Below are 12243 nucleotides of genomic sequence, written 5' to 3' on the forward strand. Positions count from 1 at the left end.
GGCTCAGCTGCATTCTGTAGAGACAAATATTTCCAGCTGATACATGGTAGTAAATGGGAAAAAAACACACACCCTCAAATCAGATAGGTCTGACACATTTTCCCCCTCCACACACTCCCTTCTCTCCTACATTTTCACTCTTATCATTTTCTTTACCTTCCCGTTGTCCAGCATGAGACCTCGGCCGTTGTTTTCAAACTTTAACCCTTTCCATACATTTATATCATTTGGAAATGTATCTGCTGACTCTCCAGAGACCTGCTCAGGGCAGCTGGCAACTAAAACAATAAAACAAGACCATTTCAAAGAGGCCATTAAAAATAAGCCAAAACCATTTGGTCACTAAAGGAACATAAAAGGAGCATTAAATACACATCAAGAAGAAGAAGAAAAGTTGGTTTTTATATGCTGGTTTTCTCTACCTTTTAAGGCAGGGGTCGGGAATGTCAGGCCCGGGGGCCATTTAAGGCCCACTAAATCATTTGGTCTGGCCTTTCGTGGGTCCTGGCAGATCTCTAGCTCAGAAGGATCTAAGACTGGTGATCCGCCCCCTCCTGCGGACAGGAATAGCCTCTATTCACGGGAGATGTGAGTTTGTTTTGCTGAGAAAAGGAACCTTCCCCCAGCCCCTTGCAGAAGAGTCATTGGCTATGGAACTGCTAGGACAGCTCAAGAAACTGAGTTAATCTTTTCCCACCCGGCCCATGGAGAAATGAATTCCCTCAGGTGGAAGTGGCAACAATGGAGGGGTTAAAGGAGACAGGGCCAGAATGCGCGCGGGGGGAGGAGTTCTTAGCCAGTGTGTTCTCATTTCATCTCTGCAGGCGAAGGTAGCAGGAGCCGGCTGTAGAATCCAGCCCCGACCACGCATAGCAGGAGCAACTCCGGCGTGTGGCTAGACGGCTACGCCCGTCTGGTGCAACAGGCCATCCTGTGCCACCAGGTGGGCGAGTGCGCCACTGTTTGGATGCCTGCCTGCTTGCTCATGTGTGTGGGGGGTCATCTGGAGCAGCTGCCTGCTTGGGGCTTAGTTGGCTAATTTTTAAGTTGATAATTTTGTATGGCCGCGAATGATGTTATAAATATCCAAATGGCCCTTGGCGGAAAAAAGGTTCCCCACCCCTGTTTTAAGGAGAATAAAACTGGCTTACAATCTCCTTCCCTTCCTCTCCCCACAACAGATACCTTGTGAGGTGGGTGGGGCTGAGAGAGCTCTAAGAGAACTGTGACTAGCCCAAGGTCACCAAGGTCATTAGTTTTAATCTCAATGTGACACTGTTCAAGGTCGAATTGGCTACATGAACAGTATCATTAAAGTAAGTAAAGCAAAGCCTGCTGATGAAGCAAGGAGCATGAAGATTCTGACAACTTACTATGGTGACCCACCAATTTGACTTAGGGCACACTTTCCCCAAAAGGTTTGTTGCCACTAGGCCACAACATATTCAAATGTGGCATTTCCAAGATTCCAAACAAATTCTGCTTTTCACTTAAACCCCTTAGCAACTATTGCTCCTGAATTACACTCTTTTTCAGGAGCATAAAGAAATTCTATAGTAGTCCACCCCACTCCCCGATTTCCCCCATCACCAGCCTGGCTGGCCATTTGGAAGGCTTTGAGAGGGGAGTGGACATGTTCATGGAGGATAGGGCTATCCATGGCTACTAGTCAAAATGAATAGTAGTCTGATCTGGAGAACAAGGTTTGATGATTCTCCACTCCTACACATGAAGCCAGCTGGGTGATCCTGGACTAGTTACAGTCTCTTAACCTCACCTACCTCCCAGGGTGTCTGTTGCGGGGAGGGGAAGGGAAAGAGATTGTAAGCTGGTTTGATTCTTCCTTGAGTGGTAGAGAAAGTCGGCATATAAAAACCAACTCTTCTTCTTCTTCTTCTTCTCCTCCTCTCTCTAGTATCAGAGTAGTACTCCTATTATATTAGGTTCTGTGGAACAAAGGCTTCCTAGAGGCACCTGGCTGGCTATTGTGTGAGCAGATTGCTTGACTGAATGGGCCTTGGTCTGATCCAGCATGGCTTTTCTTATGTTCTTATTTCTGATGTTTGTTTTTAAACCTTTTTTGGTAAAAAAATAAAAAAATAAAAAAAAAGCACATTACAGTGACTTTAGTTCAAACCTACTCTGTCTTTTTATATGGTCTGTGTACAGACCTGGCAATATCCTATTTATTTTCATTGTTCCAGCAGGTGTCTGAATATGTTTATATCTACATTCTCTTTTAATAACCAGACATTCTAATCCACCCATCTTGGCTCCGGGCTTCTAGCATTTGCATATAAACACTGTATATTCTGTCACCCTTTGAATGTCCTTTTTTGTGTCTGTCTTTTATCTGACACTTTAATTGCTTATATCGCTTTCCCTTGGTTTCATGTGTATGTTGTCAGTTTCTAGCAAATTCTTGTTTTGAGTGCATGAGATTCAAGCAGCCTAACTATGCACAGGATTGCTGATATGGGTATAACATCTTCTCTAATTACTTAATTGTTCTAGAGCAGAAGGTGCTTGTCACTTACCAACTTCTCCCGAAGGTTTGATTTCCAAGATCTTCTGCAACTTTTAAAAGTGCTAATAGTCTGCCATTTTGTTTCAGGTAGATACCAATCTCATCAAAATTTATCTCCTCCTAACTGAAAACATTCTTGGAGGAGTTCTTGACAAGCCCTTTCCTTACCTTATTGTCCTATCCATACATGGAGATACTACACATGGAGATTGTCAACCCACAGATTCTATTTTTCAGTGGAATTGGCCTACACATTTGGTTGCAGGTCGCCAAGTATAGAGTAACCAAGTGATGCCCTGGTGTGAGTGAATTAGTCTGAAGTCTTTAAAAAAAACTACTATTGACATTAGAAAATGTAGATATTCCTGGGGAAATGATATCCCCTAGTGCATTTTGACGATGTCATTGCTTTGTTTTGATATTGTGGACAATCCATTTACCCTGACCTTGATGGCCCAGGCTATCCCTATCTGATCAGATCTCATTACGCGGAGCCAGGCAATAGCAAGGAACCCTTGAATGTCTCCTGCCTTTAAAATCCTGTGGGGGTTTCTTTGTTTTGATATCCATTTACCCTGACCTTGATGGCCCAGGCTATCCCTATCTAATCAGATCTCAGAAGCTAAGCAGGGTTGGCCTGCTTAGTTCTTGGATGGAAGACCACCATAGAAGACCGAGGTCATTACGCAGAGCCAGGCAATAGCAAGGCACCCTTGAATGTCTCCTGCTTTGAAAACCCTGTGGGGGTTGCTATAAGCCATCTGCAACTTGATGGCACTTCACACACCCACATATACACAGAGAGACCATTTGGTGTGGTCATTTTGGACCCTGGTAAAAATTAGGCTTCCGGCTGCTTTTCATAGTACTTTGCCAATGATATTGCAAGCCTGATGGGATCTTGCTTTACACAAACATCTATAAAGAGCTGGAAATAATCTTTGTTTCTAGAAGCATGCTTGAGGATGAAAGAAGATTCCTCCCTTGGCTTGGGCTCCTTTTGGGTGTATTTGCTCACTGTCTCTTTTATTTGGTGTAGTGAGGGCATACACAGCAAAAGAGTCTTTTCATCTCTCTGGGTGGGTAGGTGAGGAGAAGTTGAAATACTTTTCCTATTTACTTTTCATTAAACTGTATCTTCCTGGATAATTCATTATAAATATGCCCGTTTCAAATATATGCTTTGATCTGGTTCCTTGGTAATTAAATTCCCTCCTGTTACATTTCCAGCATTTAAAATAATCCTTATTAATACAGTTTTGCCCCCAAACATCAAATATTGATTTTTAAAATAATTGAGTGTGAAGAAAAGAATGTGTGATTCTGGGTCTATTTGCTTAATGCACAATTTCTCACTTGCCTGCAAATTCCGGTCCGTAAAGATAAGATAATTGGCTACCGAAGAGTGGGAGGTTGAGTCAGGAAACCTCGCTGGGTCTTTACAAATTAGGAAAGACTGTAGCTTTCTCCTTGTTAGGAAAGGCTGTAGGTCTCTCCTTGAAGGCTTCTAGCTTCAGGCCAGCTGTATCTTATGAAAATTCGATGCTCAAAATAAAATATTTATCTTAAAACCACAATATAGGCAGGAGCGACTCACTGGTGTATCTACTCAGGACGCTATCTTGCCTCCACACACACCCCAATTGGATTTAGGCAGGGACATTCCACCCTGGATCATTGCCTTCTACTGCAACATCTTATCAATAAATACCCATACGGATCATCTAAGCAATTATATGGGGCATTCATCGATCTCAAAGCCGCATTTGATTCCATCTCAAGGTATCATTTGTGGAGAAAACTAAGTAATATGAATATAGATCATAGGTTGCTAGAGTGTATAAAAGACCTTTATATGGACACCAGTTTAAAGATCAGGCTAGGAGAGCAATCCTGAAGGGGGGGGGGAATAAATCCGCAGCGGCCGGGAGTAGCAGAGCCATTCTGTCTTCTCAGAGGCTTCCCAGATGCCACAGAGCCTAAAATATATTTTTTAAAAAATATAAAAGGTGGGAAATGCCCCATTGAAAACAGCGAGGCTGCGCCACCAAAAAAGGTGCGGCCGCTCAAGGGGGTATTCTTGGGGCAAAAGGGCTGTGGAAACTGCCTGAAGGCAGCTCCACCCTGGGAATGCCCCCCCCCACGCCAGTGTGGGCTTTTCCATCTGGGAAAGCCCCACCAACATGACTGTGCTGGCAGCAGTGGCTGGCGGTGGCTGGATGTCGGTGTGATTGCCCTCATGCTGGCATAAGTGCCACCGGTGGCACCTATGTAGGCACAGGGTCATGCCAGCCCCAAAAGAGTTTCGCCCACCTTTCAGGAATGGGCTGTAGGTGTCCGTGGCCAATTGTTTGTCTCAGTTAAAACCACAAAAGGGGTCCGCCAAGGCTGCATTTTGGCCCCTCTGCTTTTTAATCCATACATAAGTGATATGATAAAATTCCTGTTGGCTCCTTATTTATTTCCAGTCAAGGTAGGAGAAAAAACCATTTCAATTTTGCTCCATGCAGATAACAACCTGCTAATTTCCCATGCCCAAATTGGCCTAATAAGACTTTTGAGACAGCTCAGCTCCTACTGTAAAAAAAAACAAAAAAAAAAAACCTCATGATAAAACCAAGTTTATAGTTTTTGGTAGAAGACTGCATTATTATAAATGGACAATAGATGAGGAACCATTAGAACTGGTTTAAATATTTAGGGCTGATATTTCATCCGTCAGGCTTGTGGACAACCCATATTGACTATGCTAAGTATAACCTCGAAAAAGCTGACCTTGGTCTACTTAGGTTTTATAGTAGGAGAGGAGGCTGTCTGGTTCCTCCAACTATAGAAATTTATAAAATGAAATTACTGCCCCAACCTCCGTATAGAGCACCGATTTGGGGTTTTGGAAATCTCTATTCTTTATAAATTTCTTGCAGCAAATTTGCATGCTGGTTACTAATTGTTCCACCATGAACAACTTTAGCTAAAGTTAAAATAGAATTATCTCTGTCCTCAATAACAACCCTAATTTACAAAACAACCATTAATTACTGGCTGAAGATCATCTTCGGTACATTCCCTGGCCTTTTGACTTTGGAGAGATGAAGGATAATTCATGGCACAGTTGTGAGATTGGTGGCTAGTCTTGGCTTCTCTGTAGAATACTGGAGGACCCTTGGATTCTATGCAACCAAACTACTCATAAAACAAAATTGTTAGGCCAGAGTGCTCAAACCAGTGTAGGTCTTGTAGGCAACTTGAGAACATTTATACTTTATAGACAGCTATCTTCCTGTCCCCTGACTTTTTCAGTGTGCTTTACCAATTTAAGGAACTGCAAGTACAGAAAATCCTTCACCCAGGCATGCTTAGATATTTTACCACTCACAGTCTTGGAAGGCTGTTTTGATGGGATCCCATATGGGAAAAGGGTCTGCTCCTGTGATCAAAAGTCTATTGAGGATCTATCTCATGTCACATTCCAATGTCCAAGATATGAAGTTGAACGTAACAGATTTTTGCGGAGCATAATAACCCGCTTCCAAGGAGGTCAGATTAGGAGAGATTAGCTATATTACTGAAAGATAGAGACAAATTCACTACTTTCCAAATGGTAAGATTTGCTGCCACCATCATGAAGGATAAAAAGATGATGGGGCATGCTGACCATAGTAGGTCTGACCTGTGACTGCTCCATTCTGGGTCCCATGAACACATCAACACATGAACATATGAAGCTGCCTTATACTGAATCAGACCATCAAGGTCCATCCAAGCCAGTATTGTCTACTCAGACTGGCAGTGGCTCTCCAGGGTCTCAGGCAGAGGTCTTTCAATCCCTTTAACTGGAAATGTCGGGGATTGAACCTGGGACCTTCCGCATGTCAAGAAGAGGCTCTACCACTGAGCCACAGCCCCTCCCACTGGGTCACTTGTCATCTTTTATTTGTCTCTGGACTGTATGGTCTTTCTTTCTTATTATTATATAAATATATTGAATGATGAATTTGTATTTTAATACTCTCTGGAAAATGTCTAATTCTTTAAATTATTTTACTATTTAAGTTTTTTAAAATTTTGGTGACATTTCCACATTCTGCATTGTTGCTATGGCTTTTTTTTGTTTTGCTAGTGCAATAAAGTCTTGATGATGGTGATTTGTTTAAATACAGCCTGGTTATCCCAAATGAGGAAACTGATTTTCTTGCCTCTTCAGTTAACGGGCAGTACAATCCAGCCAACTTTTATCCAAGTGAGTAGGCTCATTGGTCCGTGAATTTAATCAGGGCATGCTCATACAACTGTGGGAAGGATGTATTCTGATTCATTTCATCTGATCCAGTACAAATGTACTTCGAAGTTTAGCCTGCTCTAGCCCTTGACGGCAGCTGATGAGGAATTGTAGATGTTCCCCAGGGAGTTCAGGGTGTACAGAGCAACCTATCAGGGCAAGTATTTGTCCTTTGCTATGACACTTGTCACAGATCTTGTCACACTACCATACTCAAGAAGAAGCTTCAGCTGAGCATATCCACAAGCAATAAAACCTGTCAAAGCTGGGCAAGAAATATCCAGCCAGTACCTCTCCGCCTGCAATTTAAACCCATTATTGCGAATCCTATCCTCTGCTGCCAACAGGAACAACTCCCTGCCCTCCTCTAAGTGACAGCCCTTCAAATTCTTAAAGACAGCAATCATGTCCCCCCTCAACCTCCTCTTCTCCAGATGAAACATTCCCACGTCCCTCAGCCTTTCCTCGTAAGGGTCTCCAGGCCCCGATCATCCTCGTTGCTCTCCTCTGTACCTGCTCTATTCTGTCCACATCCTTTTTGAAGTGAGGCCTCCAGAACTGCATACAATACTCCAGGTGTGGCCTGACCAATGCTGTGTACAGTGGAACTATAACATCTTGTGATTTGGATGTTATGCCTCTGTTGATTCTTTCAGTAAAACTGACAGAACACAGCAGAGAGCTGGCATAATGTAGTGGTATAGATCAAGACCTGGAAAATCCCTGATTCAAATATTGGTCCCAACCAGGAATTCAAAAGGTGGACTGAGAACGCCATTGTCTCAGCCCCACACAAATCTATAAGATAATAATACTGGCTTACCTTACCTTACTGCCCTGACCTAGATGGCCCAGGCTAGCCTGATCTCGTCAGATCTCAGAAGCTAAGCAGGGTCAGCCCTGGTTAGTATTTGGATGGGAGACCACCAAGGAATACCAGGGTTGCTGTGCAGAGGAAGGCACTGGCAAACCACCTCTGTTAGTCTCTTGCCATGAAAACCCCAAAAAGAGGTCGCCATAAGTCAGCTGCGACTTGAAGGCACTTTACACACACCTTACCTTACATAAGCATTAAAGAAATGTACTTAGTACTCCAGAAAAGAAAGCATGATTAGATGCCTTTTATGGAAGAACATTGTTATGTGGGAAGCATCCTTAAGTGGTTTATGAACTGGAGCAAAAAAACAACAACACCCATCTAATACAATACAATAAAACTGGGCATCCTAAAACCTCAGTGAAGCCCCCGAGTTCCATTGAAAGATGTGACAGCTTTCCACAGTGCCAGCTTGGTACAATCTGAATATCTGAAATAAATCCCATGTCTGCAAACTAAAGGTCCTCTTTTGCAGCAAAAATTGGGGCCCTGTACTTGGAAAAAAAAATATTTTATTTGCATGTCAACTTGGCACAGAGAAAACCAAAGTCCATCCAGAGGGCTGTTTCTGTATGTGGAAGTCTTGTTGCTATCTAAATGCCCACAGAGCCTGTGCAAAAGAATTACGTCTGCGTGCCCATCTCCAGGAAGGAGAGTGGGCACTTCCCCCCTCCCTTTGGCTTACAGCCCTCTAGATTGTGGTCCAAAGTTTTTTGATGTAATAGAGTATAAAGAGCCTTCTGCATTTTATTACACATTACACAACTGACACTTTAAAATGTCAATTCCTGCCCATATTCGTGTACACATTTGCATCTGTGTTAATTGTTTAAATGATGAAGGGTCTTTTTAAGGGAGAAAAAACCTGCTTGCTTTAACCATACAATTAAAAAACGACAGATTAACAGGCTTTTTTTTTGATGAGATGGAAATATGGAAAATACCACGTTGTTTAAGTGGGATTTTATATTCGTCTACTGAAGTGATGAAGGGGCTTTTGTAAAGAAAACCTTTCATCTTAAACATGCAGCGCTCCATCACAACATAATTACCCTAATTTGTATTCCGCTGTAGAAACAGGCTTTTTCTGCTTAAACAAATTAAGTAACGATCATGAAGGCTACATGCCTGCATTTTTCCCTCAGGTATGCTATTATCTGTCCGGCGACAGTGTTACTTTAAAAAAGCTTGTACTCCAGATTTTTCAATGTGTGTGGAAAGAAAGTTAACCATATGCATCTGTTGCAGGGAGAAGCTCTGTTTTGTGATCTGGCAATTGAACACTAAAAGATTTGACAGACAAGATAAAGAAGAGCTATTAAGACAGAAGGAGCTTATTTTATCCATCTTTTGAATTCTATGGCCCCTTTTGGATGAAACCTGGAAAACGATCTACCGTGTTTTATTTAATGGTTGGCATGTCCCTTTAAGAATGAATGGTGCAGAGCTTCTCCCTGCAACAGATGCATATGGTTAACTTTCTTTCCACACACCCCGGTTAGCTTTTAGCAACTAGTAAATTTCATTGCTGGAACTGCTACACTTTGTATCCTTACCCTCCGTGGGAAGTGCACTACGGTAGTTCTTTACCCGTTGTGGGATATACAATGTAACCTACAATTGGAAAATGAAATATGTAGAAATATACGAAGGATGCTTATTGTAAGTATTTTTAAGATATTGCTTATTGATTAATGTAGAATTTATGACTTGTATATTATGATTGTGATTGTATATTTTACATTATTTATAATATAGGAAGGACTGAAGAATCACTAAATAGCTAAGAATTTGAAACGGCAGTATCCTCCATAAACTGGTGGCTTTTATCTTACTACATGATATTTGCCTTCAAAAGAAGAATTTGTACTCACATCTGAGACAACTTTGAAAAATTACTCTCATTGTACATATGAACATTTATGGATGGCTTTTGTAGGTCTTTTGTGTACATTTTGTCTTGTGTTGTCTTTATATTCATGTAGTAGCTTATAAATATTTTTGCACTTTGTTTAAACTGTTTTCGCTCCTGTACTGATTTCCAAATCTCCAGATACTTGTACAGTGGTGTCTATTTTTTCTCCCACTACCTGGAGGTTGGCAACCCTACTGTGAGGATAAAATGGAGGAGGTGTAAGCCGCTTTGGTTCCCTATTGAGGAGAAATGTGTGGTATAAATGAAACAAACAAATAAATAACAAAATTAATAAAACAATCAAGCAACAAACTAGTCTTAACCTAGCATGGCTCTTCTGTTCTAACAGAGACTGTCCAGTTTTAAAGTGGTGCCATATAAGTAGCGTTGCCAACCTCTAGGTACTAAGCTGGAGATCTCCTGCTATTACAACTGATCTCCAGCTGATAGAGATCAGTTCACCTGGAGAAAATGGCCGCTTTGGCAATTGGACTCTATGGCATTGAAGTCCCTCCCCTCCTCAAACCCCACCCTCCTCAGGCTCTGCCCCAAAAATCTCCCGCCGGTGGCAAAGAGGGACCAGGCAACCCTACATATAAACCATTACAACTGGTACAAAAAGTATAATCCGAACTTGCGGTAAATCATGGGAAGCATGGCCAGAAGTTGGAGGGCCAGGTGCAGAAATGCTGAAGCCAACAGAAAGCCCACTGAGGAAGCTGAACAACATTTTAAAATTAGGAGTGCCAACAGGCTTGGAGAAAAACGGTCACTTTAATAGAGACTTAGGTAGCAATAGGCAGCTGAAGCTCTTCATAGCATGGAGGTAAATGACACTACCCAGTAAATAATATCCCATTACAGCCTCTGTTAAAGGAACAAAACATTTTTTTTTCTCCAGGCATTTGGCAAAGAGATATTTTTGCTTTCCCTTGATTTTACCTCAGGTTGCTATAAACCTCACACTTTCAAGACATGCTTTCTTGGTTTTTAAAAGCAACTCATAAATGAATGAGAGGTAGTGACTTTTGTCAGTTTTCACTTGAACCAAGTTTGATTCCCCGCTCCTCCACATGAGTGGTGGACACTAGTCTGGAAAACCAAATTAGCTCAAGGTTGACTCAGCCTTCCACCCTTCTGAGGTCGGTAAAATTAGCTTGCTGGGGGTAAAGTGTAGACAACTGGGGAAAGCAATGGTGAGCCACCCCATAAACATAGTCTGCCTAGTAAACACCGGGATGTAATGTCACTCCATGGGTCAGTAATGACCTGGTGCTTGCACAGGGTGCTTGCACCTTTACCTTTTTTATCTAACTATGTTCTCCCACAATCATGAAAGAATCAACTCAAACCATCCAAGATCTCAAACATTCATTTCTTTATGATATGACAAAATACTTTTAATAAGCATGCTTTACCTGACAGGGCTGGTGCCTAAACTGAAACTTAATCCTGATGAAGAAGAAGAAGAAGAGTTGGTTTTTATATGCAGACTTTCTCTACCACTTAAGGGAGACTCAAACCGGCTTACAATCACCTTCCCTTCCCCTCCCCACAACAGACACCCTGTGAGGTAGGTGGGGCTGAGAGAGTGTGACTGGCCCAAGGTCACCCAGCTGGCTTCATGTGGAGGAGTGGGGAAACCAACCTGGTTCACCAGATTAGCGTCCGCCACTCATGTGGAGGAGTGGGGAATCAAACCCGGTTCTCCAGATTAGAGTCCACCCCTCCAAACCACCGCTCTTAACCACTACCTGGATGGGGTTGCACTCCCTATAAAGGAGCAGGTTCATAGCTTGGGGGTGCTCCTGGACCCAGGCCTTCTGTTGGACAAACAGGTGGCAGCAGTGACCAGGCATGCCTTTCAGGAGCTTTGGTTGGTGAGTCAGCTGTAGCCCTTTCTGAACAGAAAAGGTTTTGCTACCTTGGTGCATGCCCTGGTAACATCTAGCTTAGATTAGATTACCACAATGTTCTCTGCATGGGACTGCCCTTGAAGACTGTCCGAAAGCTACAGTTGGTACAGAAAGTGGCGGCCAGAGTGTTGGTTGGAGTGGGTTGTAGGGACTGTATCACTCTGGTCTTGTTCTGTCTACACTGGCTTCCAATTAAGCTCCACAGCCCCCACCCACCCCAAGTTTCTCTGCTCATTTCTTACTCTCTGTTTCATCCAGGTCTATGAAGTTTTAAAAGTCTAAACTTCACAGATTTTGTGATTTTTTTTTAGACAGCTCTGCGCTTGCCGAATATAAAGTCCAAATGAAAATGTCAAATGTCCACCTCCCACAGCTAAATTATTTGCAAGTATATAATTTTCTTTCCAGTAACTGGGTAAAATCTCAGATTGAAAGACAACTGATGAGCTTCGAGACCACAATCAAAAATCATTGTTATTATTTCAAAGGAGCTATTTCTTATTTTTAGAAGTGGTTGGTTGGTTCTCTTACTTGGGCACGGTCTCTTTCCTAAACAAGAACATGGGAAATTGGATTTCAACCAGCCACTGGATGAGTGTACTTGGTCCAGAATCTGCTTTTCACTCTCATTTAAAGGAAAATTAGATTGCAAGATTGTAAGATAGCTATTGGATGGCACTTAATTAACAGTGTGGTCCAAAACAGAGTTATACTCTTCTAAGAGAGCCA

The sequence above is a fragment of the Euleptes europaea genome, chromosome 16 (assembly GCF_029931775.1).
Source record: "Euleptes europaea isolate rEulEur1 chromosome 16, rEulEur1.hap1, whole genome shotgun sequence".
Taxonomy (NCBI): Eukaryota; Metazoa; Chordata; class Lepidosauria; order Squamata; family Sphaerodactylidae; genus Euleptes; species Euleptes europaea.